Below are 10,303 nucleotides of genomic sequence, written 5' to 3' on the forward strand. Positions count from 1 at the left end.
GGTTTGTATATGATTAACAGTAATACTGGTCCGATACATGTACATGTAATTAGGGAAAGTGAGAAAACAATTTTAAAATTCTTAAAAGTAACCCCATAAAAAATGAGGCAAAAAGCAGTTCCATAGATGATGATGATGATGATGATGATAATAACAATAAAGGTCATTACTGAGGTCATTAAACAAACATTAAGTCTTGCAACATGTTGTAAAACGAAGTTAAAACTGTATTAAACTACATAGTACCACATTTAGATTCATTTGAAAGTCGAAGAGGCATGCATCTATTAACAAAGCATTTCATAAACCTCTCCATTTTGACACTTGGGATGTGGTAAGGATGGGACCTACTGCGTTAAGCTTTGCTTCTAACGGGGAGGGCGATATGCCACACAGGACAACAGTGTTCAAGGACAGACCTAATGAGTGCAAAATAAACCTTAAGTAGGTCGGCAGGTGGTACTCCGCCGTGTTTGAGGACACGAAGAATATGCAGCCTCTTTGACGCCTTAGCCACAACCTTATTAATGTGCAAATCCCATTTGAGATTACTTTGAATTGTAGCGCCCAATACTTTATGAGCATCGACTGACTCAAGGGCCTTAGTGTCTATGGCTGAGGCTGATGGGATATGGTCCATGACTCTACGAAAACGCAAAGTCATCTCCTTGCACTTTTTGGGGTTAAACACCATATTGTTTATAGCAGCCCAAGTGCTGATGTTGTCAAGTTCAGATTGCAAAATTGACACCCCGCATGCTGCTGCAAATTCTGATGTCACCTACATACTTCCAGTATGAGCAATGCAGGGAGGCCAATTTCAAATCGTTAATCATTATTACAAAAAGTATAGGACCCAATTTGGTCCCTTAAGAAACAATGGCACGTACTGGGAGCCAATTGGAGACGGTCTGCCCTAGTTTGACACAATGCCACCAATCTGTTACGAAACTACATGTCCATGGTATGATAGAGCGACACACCCCTAAGTCAATTAGCTTCCTAATAACGATGGTATGGTCGATCCTGTCAAAGGCCTCACTAAAGTCAAGGAAGCAGGCTCTCAAATAACAACCAGGATTATCAAGCTCAGAAAGCCAGTTGTGAAAAAAACCGAGTAGACAGTAAGTAGTGGAAGATCCTTTAAGACTACCAAATTGGCAGCTATCAATATGCTTAAATGTACCAACATCCTCAATCCAAGAGACCACAAAATCTTCCAAGACCTTAGACAAAATAGGGGTTAAAGAGATAGGTCGGGTGTCGATCTCACATAGAGGTTGTTTTACCTTCGGAACGGGTATGATATTAGAACATTTCCACAGAATGGGGACTTCACCAGTAGAAAGCTATGTGTTAAAGATCTTTGTGACAGGCTCAGTCAGTTCGTAGGCAAATTCTTTAATTATCCGAGGAGGAATGCTGTCAGGCCCCATAGCCTTGTTTGCTTTTACATGCAAAAGCTTTTTGCAAACCACATGGGAATGTACAATAGGCACTTCCTCAGCAGATGGTAAAATGGCATGACATACATGTATCAAAGTGGTGGAAGACTCAGCAAGTTTGCCTTCCGACAGTGCAACGCAGTTGTGCTCAAGGGTGAAACAGGACTGGCTATAAGTTCTTCCCAACATCACATTGACAGTACGCCACCACTGGCGAACATCATCTTTCCGTATGTTTCATACTTTTTCCTCATAAAATTTCCTCTTCCTTGCTTTAATCTGACTGTACCTTTAACTCAGACTCAGGATAACGACGCACACTGCGCTTTACACAAGTATTACTCCTACTGTCGAAAGTGTCCTTAGGTGTCCACATGATTGAATTATGGTCCCAGAGAGTTAAAAAGATAATGAAGGTCAAAAATACGATAACCATTATTGTTGCAAACTCTGAATAAATGCATACACTTAAGAGCTCTTTCCATCAAGTCACCAAAGTGCTTATATCATTATCTACTAGACGCTCGGTGAGCGTACACTGGGTTGCCTGTGGTACGTGCAGCGTTCCAGGCAATTTTTTCAAGTCAGGGGTCATTAAGACCATTGAAGGGGTCACCCAGAATTCACACCAGGAGAGGCCCTTTGGCTCACACGTTCATACGACGAAACAGATCTTTTTCTGAGGTTAAAAACCTGGCTACCGGCCTATTAATTAATCATTTGTCACAAAGAAGAAATTCCTGTCATCTTTAGAAAAAATAGACATGCACAGGAGCCCATGACACGCATTGCTTACCAGTGGTAGTGAAGTAACACAGCGCTTTATTCCATATTGTCAACTGAGCTGCGTTTTGTCTTCCAGGAGATTCAAGTTGTCTTTGCGCAACACCTCTTCACGATATTGTTTTGGTATTGTATATCATTGTAGTGCAATGGTAGAAGTCTTAGGTAAATAGCCCTCTGAGAAGACATGTGGTTACTAGTAAAGTACTGAACCCAGAAAGATTGAAGAAAATAAAAGGGAATCGAGAAACATTGGTGTCTGGGCTGACATGTTGATCATTTACAAGTTCCCGCACAACTTCTTTTCACCACAAGTATAAGCGTGCACTCTGAGCATCTGACAGCTTTGTAATACAAAAATTCACATAAATTAAGCCCTGTACAGCAGGGTTTGTATGTGGATGGGTGAACTACATGTAAAAAATATACCACCTCGTATGGCAATAGAATTGGACCGAAAATTCTATTTTAACGCTAACAAATGGAAACTAAGCAAGGTATAGATTTTGGTAGCTTGCTTTATGCAAAACAAATATTGATGCAAAAGTAAATAAATATTGATACACAGTTTTTAGGAAGAGCAAAAGGAAGTTTTCAGGACAGTTGATTAAGAATAAAATATTTTGCCATCAGTAACAAAATTTATGACATGAAAACAACATTAATTTTGAACTGCGAATATAAAAAGTTATGATCAGCGACAAAAATTTTGGGGGATTTCTGCTACATTCAATTTTGTTATTGTACTTTTGGCTGCACAAGCAAATCGCAGAATCGAAAGTGACAACGAATTCAGCAGGCACTGTTATCAAGTTACTGCGACGTGTTTACTCGTGAAACAGTGAAGCATCTGTGTCAACTGATGGCAGTTTTTTGTTAGTTTTCTTTTTCTTTCAAGTGTTATAAAGTTTGACAAGAAATGTGTGAATTCAACACAAAGATCACAATCGCCCAACTCTGGAGGTTGACCATTGTTTCTGCAAAGTCAAAAATTTACTCTCCATGACGAGGTTATTTACCACCACTTTATTATTCAACAGCGTCACAATTTTTTGCTGAAAATCCTCCCATATCAAATTTCAACCCAGGTATGCAAATTTGTTAAGATCGACCCAACCTGACATGATATTAAAATTAACAAAGGCTGGAAATATCACAAAATCCTTTTTTTGAAACAAACAGCAAAGTTGCTATTAAAGGCAAAAACCCTTCCTACTTCATGCAAACAAGAGAAACAATCCGTGTCATAACGCATATGCAATTAAATAAATTTCTGACAGTTCACATCAAACCCTTTTCGAAAGAACCTTGGAAGTAGATAATGAAGCAAAAAGAAGACAACAAGCTTTCATTCAAATAATTCTTCAATGTCATATTTCCAAATTTTCTTACCTTTGCAGAGTTCAGTACAAAATACCAGGTAAAGTAAATTGCCAGTCAACTAACAAGAGAATCGAGTAAAAACAGTCATGCAATCAAGGCTTTCGATTCCATCAATGTTTGTTAAATCCATAAAAAAATTTGGCATTTGAGTTCAGTGTTTTATAAACACCAATTAGTAAAATATTAGAAACAAAGCTCACTTGAGATCCAATGGCAAAAAATGAAAATGTTGTCGAAGACCATTACTCGTCACTTTAAAGACTCCAAATATTTACTTTTCAGCGCCTGTCTTGTTCATCCAATTGACGTTCCATTCTTGAGTTCCATGAGGGTACATTTTCCTTAAAGATCCACTAAAACGCCATTCGCATTACAACGACTCTCAACGCCATTGCCGGTTCATTAAATATTCTACTGCGTCAAAGTGATCAAATCTAGCCATTTCTACTACCCCATGAAGCATAGCAAAAATACGTGCAGACGACTCTGCCCAAAAAGACACTATTTAGTAGGGAAGTGACAGGCAAGACTTTTCCCGACACGGAAAATAAAAAACCCACCAAATGCTACGCAGATTCCGAGCAACCCAGTAATTAATAAAGGAAGATGAAAATGCAGCATACAAGTAAGTGAGAGGGAGCAGAGCTTCGGGCTTCTGCTCAAGAAAAGGAATAGAACAATGGAAATGACAGCAAATATATGAAAAAATATCAAGCACATTAGAAGACTTCTAAAGAGCAAAAAGAAAACAAAAATGAACATGTGGGACATTTCAGAGCGAGGTATTCAAATAAGGACAATGAATACTGCATCTCAAAGTTTCATCATATGGTAAGTCAGGGACCATCATACATTTGTGCCTGGTGCGATCTGAGCTTTGGTGTAAACATAGAGTTCTATGAAGAATTAATTATTTCCATAAACACTATAAGAATCCTTTTTATAAGAACATTGAGGTTGAGATTAACCAAAATTATAAGAATGTATTAAGAACATTTGTCAGGCTGCGACTGAGTCGATTGAGAACGTTTTTATTTTGGAGTTTGTATTTTAAGTGAAAGCATGAAATAAAGGCAAAGAAATGTAAATTAACCCAAATACTTAAGGCCATATTTAGTACAGTGTCATAACAATGTATTTCTTATGGGTGACCCGAAAACACTGACCCCCGTCCACGGACTGCCTCACGGACCGGTCCACGGACTACCCTTATGGACCTCCTATACGAACCACCCTAAAACTACATAGAAATGAAAATAAATAAAAACTAAAGAATTGACTTACCAGTTGTCTGGATAGACCACACTTGTCACTCGTGTCGGCGAAATCTCAACCGTGACGCTTCGCAAATTCAACAGACTAAGGCTCAGGCTCGGGTACAAAGTATATTAATCACAGATTGCCCCTTCCTTCGCTGTGGACCCGAATCCTTCGAAAAAGATTGATAATAAGTAAGCTCTATTTGTATTTTCTTTCTTTCCCTCCGCCATTTTGTTCAGATCATTCTCCCTCGGTTTGTGAACTTGCCCCAGGCTTCTCGATCTCTCACTCCTGAACAAAATGCCGGAAGAACTTAGTTTTGAAGCCTCCGGTCAACAGCGAAGGAAAAGGCAACACCTGAGCCTTAGTCTGATTTGCGGAGCGTAATGGCTAGATTTCACCGGCAAGAGTGGTCTATCCAGATAACCAGTATAAACAAATTTTCAGTAGTTATTCATTTTTAATTCTGTGTTTTTGGGGTGGTCCGTAAAGGGGGTCCGTAGAGATAGTCCGTGGACTGGTCCATAAGGCAGTCCATGGACCCGGTCCATAGGGTGTCCATGGACCGGGGGTCATAGGGTGTCCATGGACCGGGGGTCAGTGTTTTCCGGTCGCCCATTTCTTATCGCATCACACATATCTCAGTCTAGTCATCTCAGTTCTAATTATTTATAACTGTTACAAGATAGTAAACTTCAACACCATCAAAGCAAGAACTTCAATAGGTTTCCTCGTCACATCCGAAAAATTGACAGTTATTGAAAAACTATATACCATGTAAAATTAAGAACATGTTTAAAAGAGTTTCCTCACAACGCCAAATAATAGAAGTCAGAACACTCAGCCTCAGCTCCAGAATTACACATTTTTATAATTTGCTTTCTGGGGTTAGAGACGGGTGCTCCACTTTTAGACTTGTCTAAATGTATATACAAACAGCTACTCTCCTTCATCAATTTCAGCTCTAAATGTTTGGCTTGTGCTCAGAATAGTACCCAATTCTTTAGCTTCTTTTCAATGGGGGGGGGGGGGGTGTATGATCGACCGATTCTGGTCACATGATGTATCAAGTGACCGAGTGCTAGTGCAAAAATGTTTGTAGTTGTTTGAAGCATGTAAGTTTAAGCTCTTCCAGTCTTCATTAAAAACATTTTGCATCTCTTTAATATATGTATTTTGCATGCAAAAAACTTGCTATTCAATGTGTTGAGACGTCACCATCAAACAAACTAAAAACTAGCAAATGGGGGGCACAACATAAAGATGATGAATAAAAAGAAAAACTACAGAATTTTTATCATGTTTAAACTTGATAAAAAAGATCTGATGACCATCCATAATGAAGCATAAATTACACTAATACAAATCTCTGGTTATCCTCTTAATAAAAATAAAGATAATAATGACCACTAAGATGTAATATATATTGTACTAAAGCGCATCTTAGCATGAAATGTTCAGTTGAGCTCTCAATAAATAAAATTAATCAAAATGAAATAATAAATAACTAAATAAATCACTTAAACTCCATTCAGATTAGAAGCTCCTCATATAAACCGGTTCTCATTAGTTTCTTTATATTGTCATAACTACACTGTATTTACGTTCCTTGTGGCTGATGGCAACGAATTCTACTTTGTTGGGTCAGCTGAGGCTAAATTGTTATGAGCTTTGGTCTAGTGTACGCTTAGGAGTAGTTGAAGAAGAATTGTTGAAGTTATATACAGATTGTCCCTTAATGCTGATAAGCTGAAAGATGTAAATTGGCAATGACCATGGATGGCTTTGAAGGTGATGGTAAGTATCTTGAAAATTATTCTGAATCTCACAAGAAGCCAGTGCAAAGAGACAAGACTGGGCGTAATGTGGGAATTATAAGGACTTCACAAAACATTTCTACTACAAAATCAAAACATCCAAACAGACACGTGTACACACTTTGAATTATGCTATTGGCATATATCACTACAGCTGTAGTAGAAACACAGTAGAACTAGAATACTTAAATTACTAAAGGATAATAATTGCATGTACTGTACATGTATTGCACACAAGTAAAGCATCGCTTCACTAATGCAATTATCTAAAACACAAATTAAACGTTTCTTTTATTTGTTTAGCAAACAGCAGTGCCAAGATGTTTATTGCATACGATAATTCTTGAATATACATGTAACTGTGAAACTGCCAAAAAAAAAAACCAAAACATTGTTTTTATTTACATTTCCAAAAAATGGAAATAACCTTTGGTGCCAGACCAACTGCAGAGTGGCTGCGGATTGTAACTTAATAAAGCTTACAGTGTAGATTCAAACACTGATTATTTCGAAAACAGTTTTCAGTCCTCCAGGCAAAGTGAATCTCTAACACCTGGCAACCACTTTTTGTCCCAAAATGTATTAAAGACAGAAAAGTGGTAATCACTTATCTAACTAGAGATTTATGGTACATTCAGCAAATGTCAGTATTCCAGTTTTAGGTCCACTGCTACAGCAGTCTTTCCTCTTGCACTTAACTTAAACATAAAGGCAATGAATGTTTGCAAAGAAAAACAAACAGAAACAATAAAATTACCACACATGAATGAAATTGTTCAATTTTTTTTTCCTGGTTCCACTTTTTTTAACCAATCCAATTTTGATTTTCCTTAGTTTCAGATTCTTATAATGAATTACACAAAGAAAAACCAATATTGAACAAGTTTTGATAAATTTTAAACTGAGAAAATATTGAACATCATCACTCACAACTTTGTGGGTGTTCTGCGCGTTTTTTTCCTTCTTTGTTATGTTTTTATCTCAGAGGGACGTCTTTCAATGAACATCACTTTTCTAAATGATGTCATGGGTAGTTAGACATCACTAGTGAATGCAATTATTCAATGAACATTACAGCAATAAGGTACGCAAAAATGGAAGGAGGCAATCAGATGGCTGTTCACAAAACATAGTGAGTAGTGAGTACCACGTCTTTGTTAAATAATAAGATTTGAGACTGCTGCCTGATTGCAAGATTATTTTCTTTATGCTTGTTTTGTTCAAATAGTGCACACTTGTCCTCAGAGATTATGACCCCTCTTCAAAAAATTGTATACTTATATTCCCATGAGCACGTTCTGATAAGTCTTAGCACAAGAGAGCTTTTACCCCAACAAGAGGTGCATTTCAGTACAGGACACAGGGGGTGGGACCATTCTACCTAAAGTTTCTGCACACTTGTTATTGGCAGTAGCAACATACAGACATGGACTATTATCTTTAGTTTCACTTCTGTGTCACCTAACTAGCCAATGTAAAGAGATTGCTGTACTCTTGCCCAATTTTTCAAGTAATTGAGACAATCTGTTAGAAAAGAGTTTCTCAAGAGACCTTAGAAAAGCAGGGGAGAAATATAAATAGGCCCTGTAGTTAGAGAACAAAGAAGAGTCATCACATTAGAAGACTGGTAGGATCTGAGCTATTTTAGCTCATCATGAAAGACACCATGAGAGAATGAAAGATTACAAATATAGACAGAGGGGCAGCTATTTGATCAACACCCTCTTTTATTATATGACTTGCTCCGTGAGCAGCAAGATGAATCAAATACCTCACTTTGGTTGGCTAATCAAGACTGCAAAATGAAGCCATTTTGCCTGCTCGGGATTTCTCGCTTGGTTCAGCAAGATCAAAGATCATTTTTTTGGTGTTTATCCCATATAATAAAATCTGTCCTTTCTTCACCAAGCTTGTTCAGGCAAGATGGCTGGGTATGGCCTGTACTTTTTTTGCGTGTTTATGGACCTCATATCCAGCCATGATCTTGAAATCACGGTTGGTCAATAACCCATATGTATTGGGAGATGACGAAACCTTTACCCTAAATTTGCATTTTAACCCTGTGTCTGCAGACTGCATTTGACACACTGACTGAAAATTTAAAAAGCCAGAGCCGCTGTATGAAAGGTGTTTTAACAAAGTCTATAAGCTGACCGTCTACAAAGCACAAAGGTTTTTGCATTTGATGAGTCCTTTGTCACGAAATACGGAAAACTTGAGCTGGCGAAGCCCGAGAGCCGGGCGAGCGAACCCCCCGGCTTTTTTCTTTTTCTTTTTCTTTCGCGAACAGTACATGGCACTACTGAACGGCCAGCTAATTCACAAATGGTTAATTACCAAACTTAATTCAACGTAAGGTCGGGGCTCTGTCGTGAAAAACGGCAACAAACTCAAATAAGCTGTTAAATAAGATACATTTGTAGAACAATGGACACATCAGGAGCGAGATGACCGTAAACCCTGACATTAACATTACATACATACATCAATAATTGTCCACACTAACCATAGTATGCCATAAGCGTGGTCTACATGTACGAAAATGGTCCTGGGTGCAAAGTACCACGAGGGACGCAAGTGGTCCGAGAAAATCCTCACTTCCAAGCAAGCGATGTTCAGTTCATTTCTTTGGCGAGGAACGAGTAGCAATCGCATTTCCGATTAGGAGTTTGATGAAGTTCGGAACTCCTCCTTCGGATGACGAAGATCGCTAATTCGATGTGAACCTTACGTCGGACTTCCGTGTTGACAGCTTTCGACAAAAGTGATACTTTTTTGTGAAAAGAGCATAAAGGACAACAACCCCCTGGCAGCCTCAACAAAAACTCTGGCTGTGATTTCACTCAAGTGCACAATATAACGAGGCAATATGTTCCAACGGAAAGGAATATCCACTTGTGTCCACCAGGGCGTAGCTTCATCCGGAAATTGATAGGTGTAAATCTTATCACGGTGGAAGCCATGTTACCGGGTAATAAAGGCAAGCGAGTGCCTGCCCGAAATAACAGTGTTTTTACGGGAATTTGAGTCAAAATTACTTGCGAAAATCTTGAATGTAGAAAATTTTTGTCGAATAGTATTACACTACGGGGCGACCCGAAAACACTGACCCCCGGTCCATGGACCCCACCTACGGACGCGGGTCCATGGACTGCCTTACGGACCGGTCCACGGAATATCTCGTAACGGACCCCTCACTTTATTATTTACGGACCACCCAAAAAACACAGAATTAAAAATGAATAACTACTGAAAATTTGTTTATAAAACCGGTTGTGCTGGATAAGAAACCTCGTTGCCGGTGGAAATCTCTAGCCATTACGCTCCGCAAAATCAGGACTTAAGGCTCATGGATGTTTGCACGCCTTTTCCTTCGCTGTTGAGAAGGAGGCTCTTCGAACTTCGAAACTAAGTTTCTTCAGCGCCATTTTGGTTCAGGATGTGAGATGATCGAGAAGCCCTGGGGCTAAGTTCACAACACAAACCCGAGGGAGGAATGATCTGAACAAAATGGCGGAGGGAAGGAAGAAAATACAAATGAGAGCTTACTTATTATGCAATCTTTTTTCGAAGGATTCCGGGCCACAGCGAAGGAGATGGGAGCAAATCTGTGAT

The 10,303-nt window shown here is 38.8% G+C and overlaps 1 long non-coding RNA gene across 1 annotated transcript in view; it reads right to left on the reverse strand.

Annotated features, from left to right (window-relative positions):
• The window catches only part of LOC137970836 (uncharacterized), a 13,122-nt gene extending 3,895 nt beyond the window's left edge, over positions 1-9,227 (reverse strand). The window contains exon 1 of the long non-coding RNA XR_011116879.1: positions 9,195-9,227. This is a non-coding gene — a long non-coding RNA (uncharacterized lncRNA). The remainder of the gene's footprint in view (positions 1-9,194) is intronic.
• Between the last annotated feature and the right edge of the window lie 1,076 nt (positions 9,228-10,303).

The sequence above is a fragment of the Montipora foliosa genome, chromosome 9 (assembly GCF_036669935.1).
Source record: "Montipora foliosa isolate CH-2021 chromosome 9, ASM3666993v2, whole genome shotgun sequence".
Taxonomy (NCBI): domain Eukaryota; kingdom Metazoa; phylum Cnidaria; class Anthozoa; order Scleractinia; family Acroporidae; genus Montipora; species Montipora foliosa.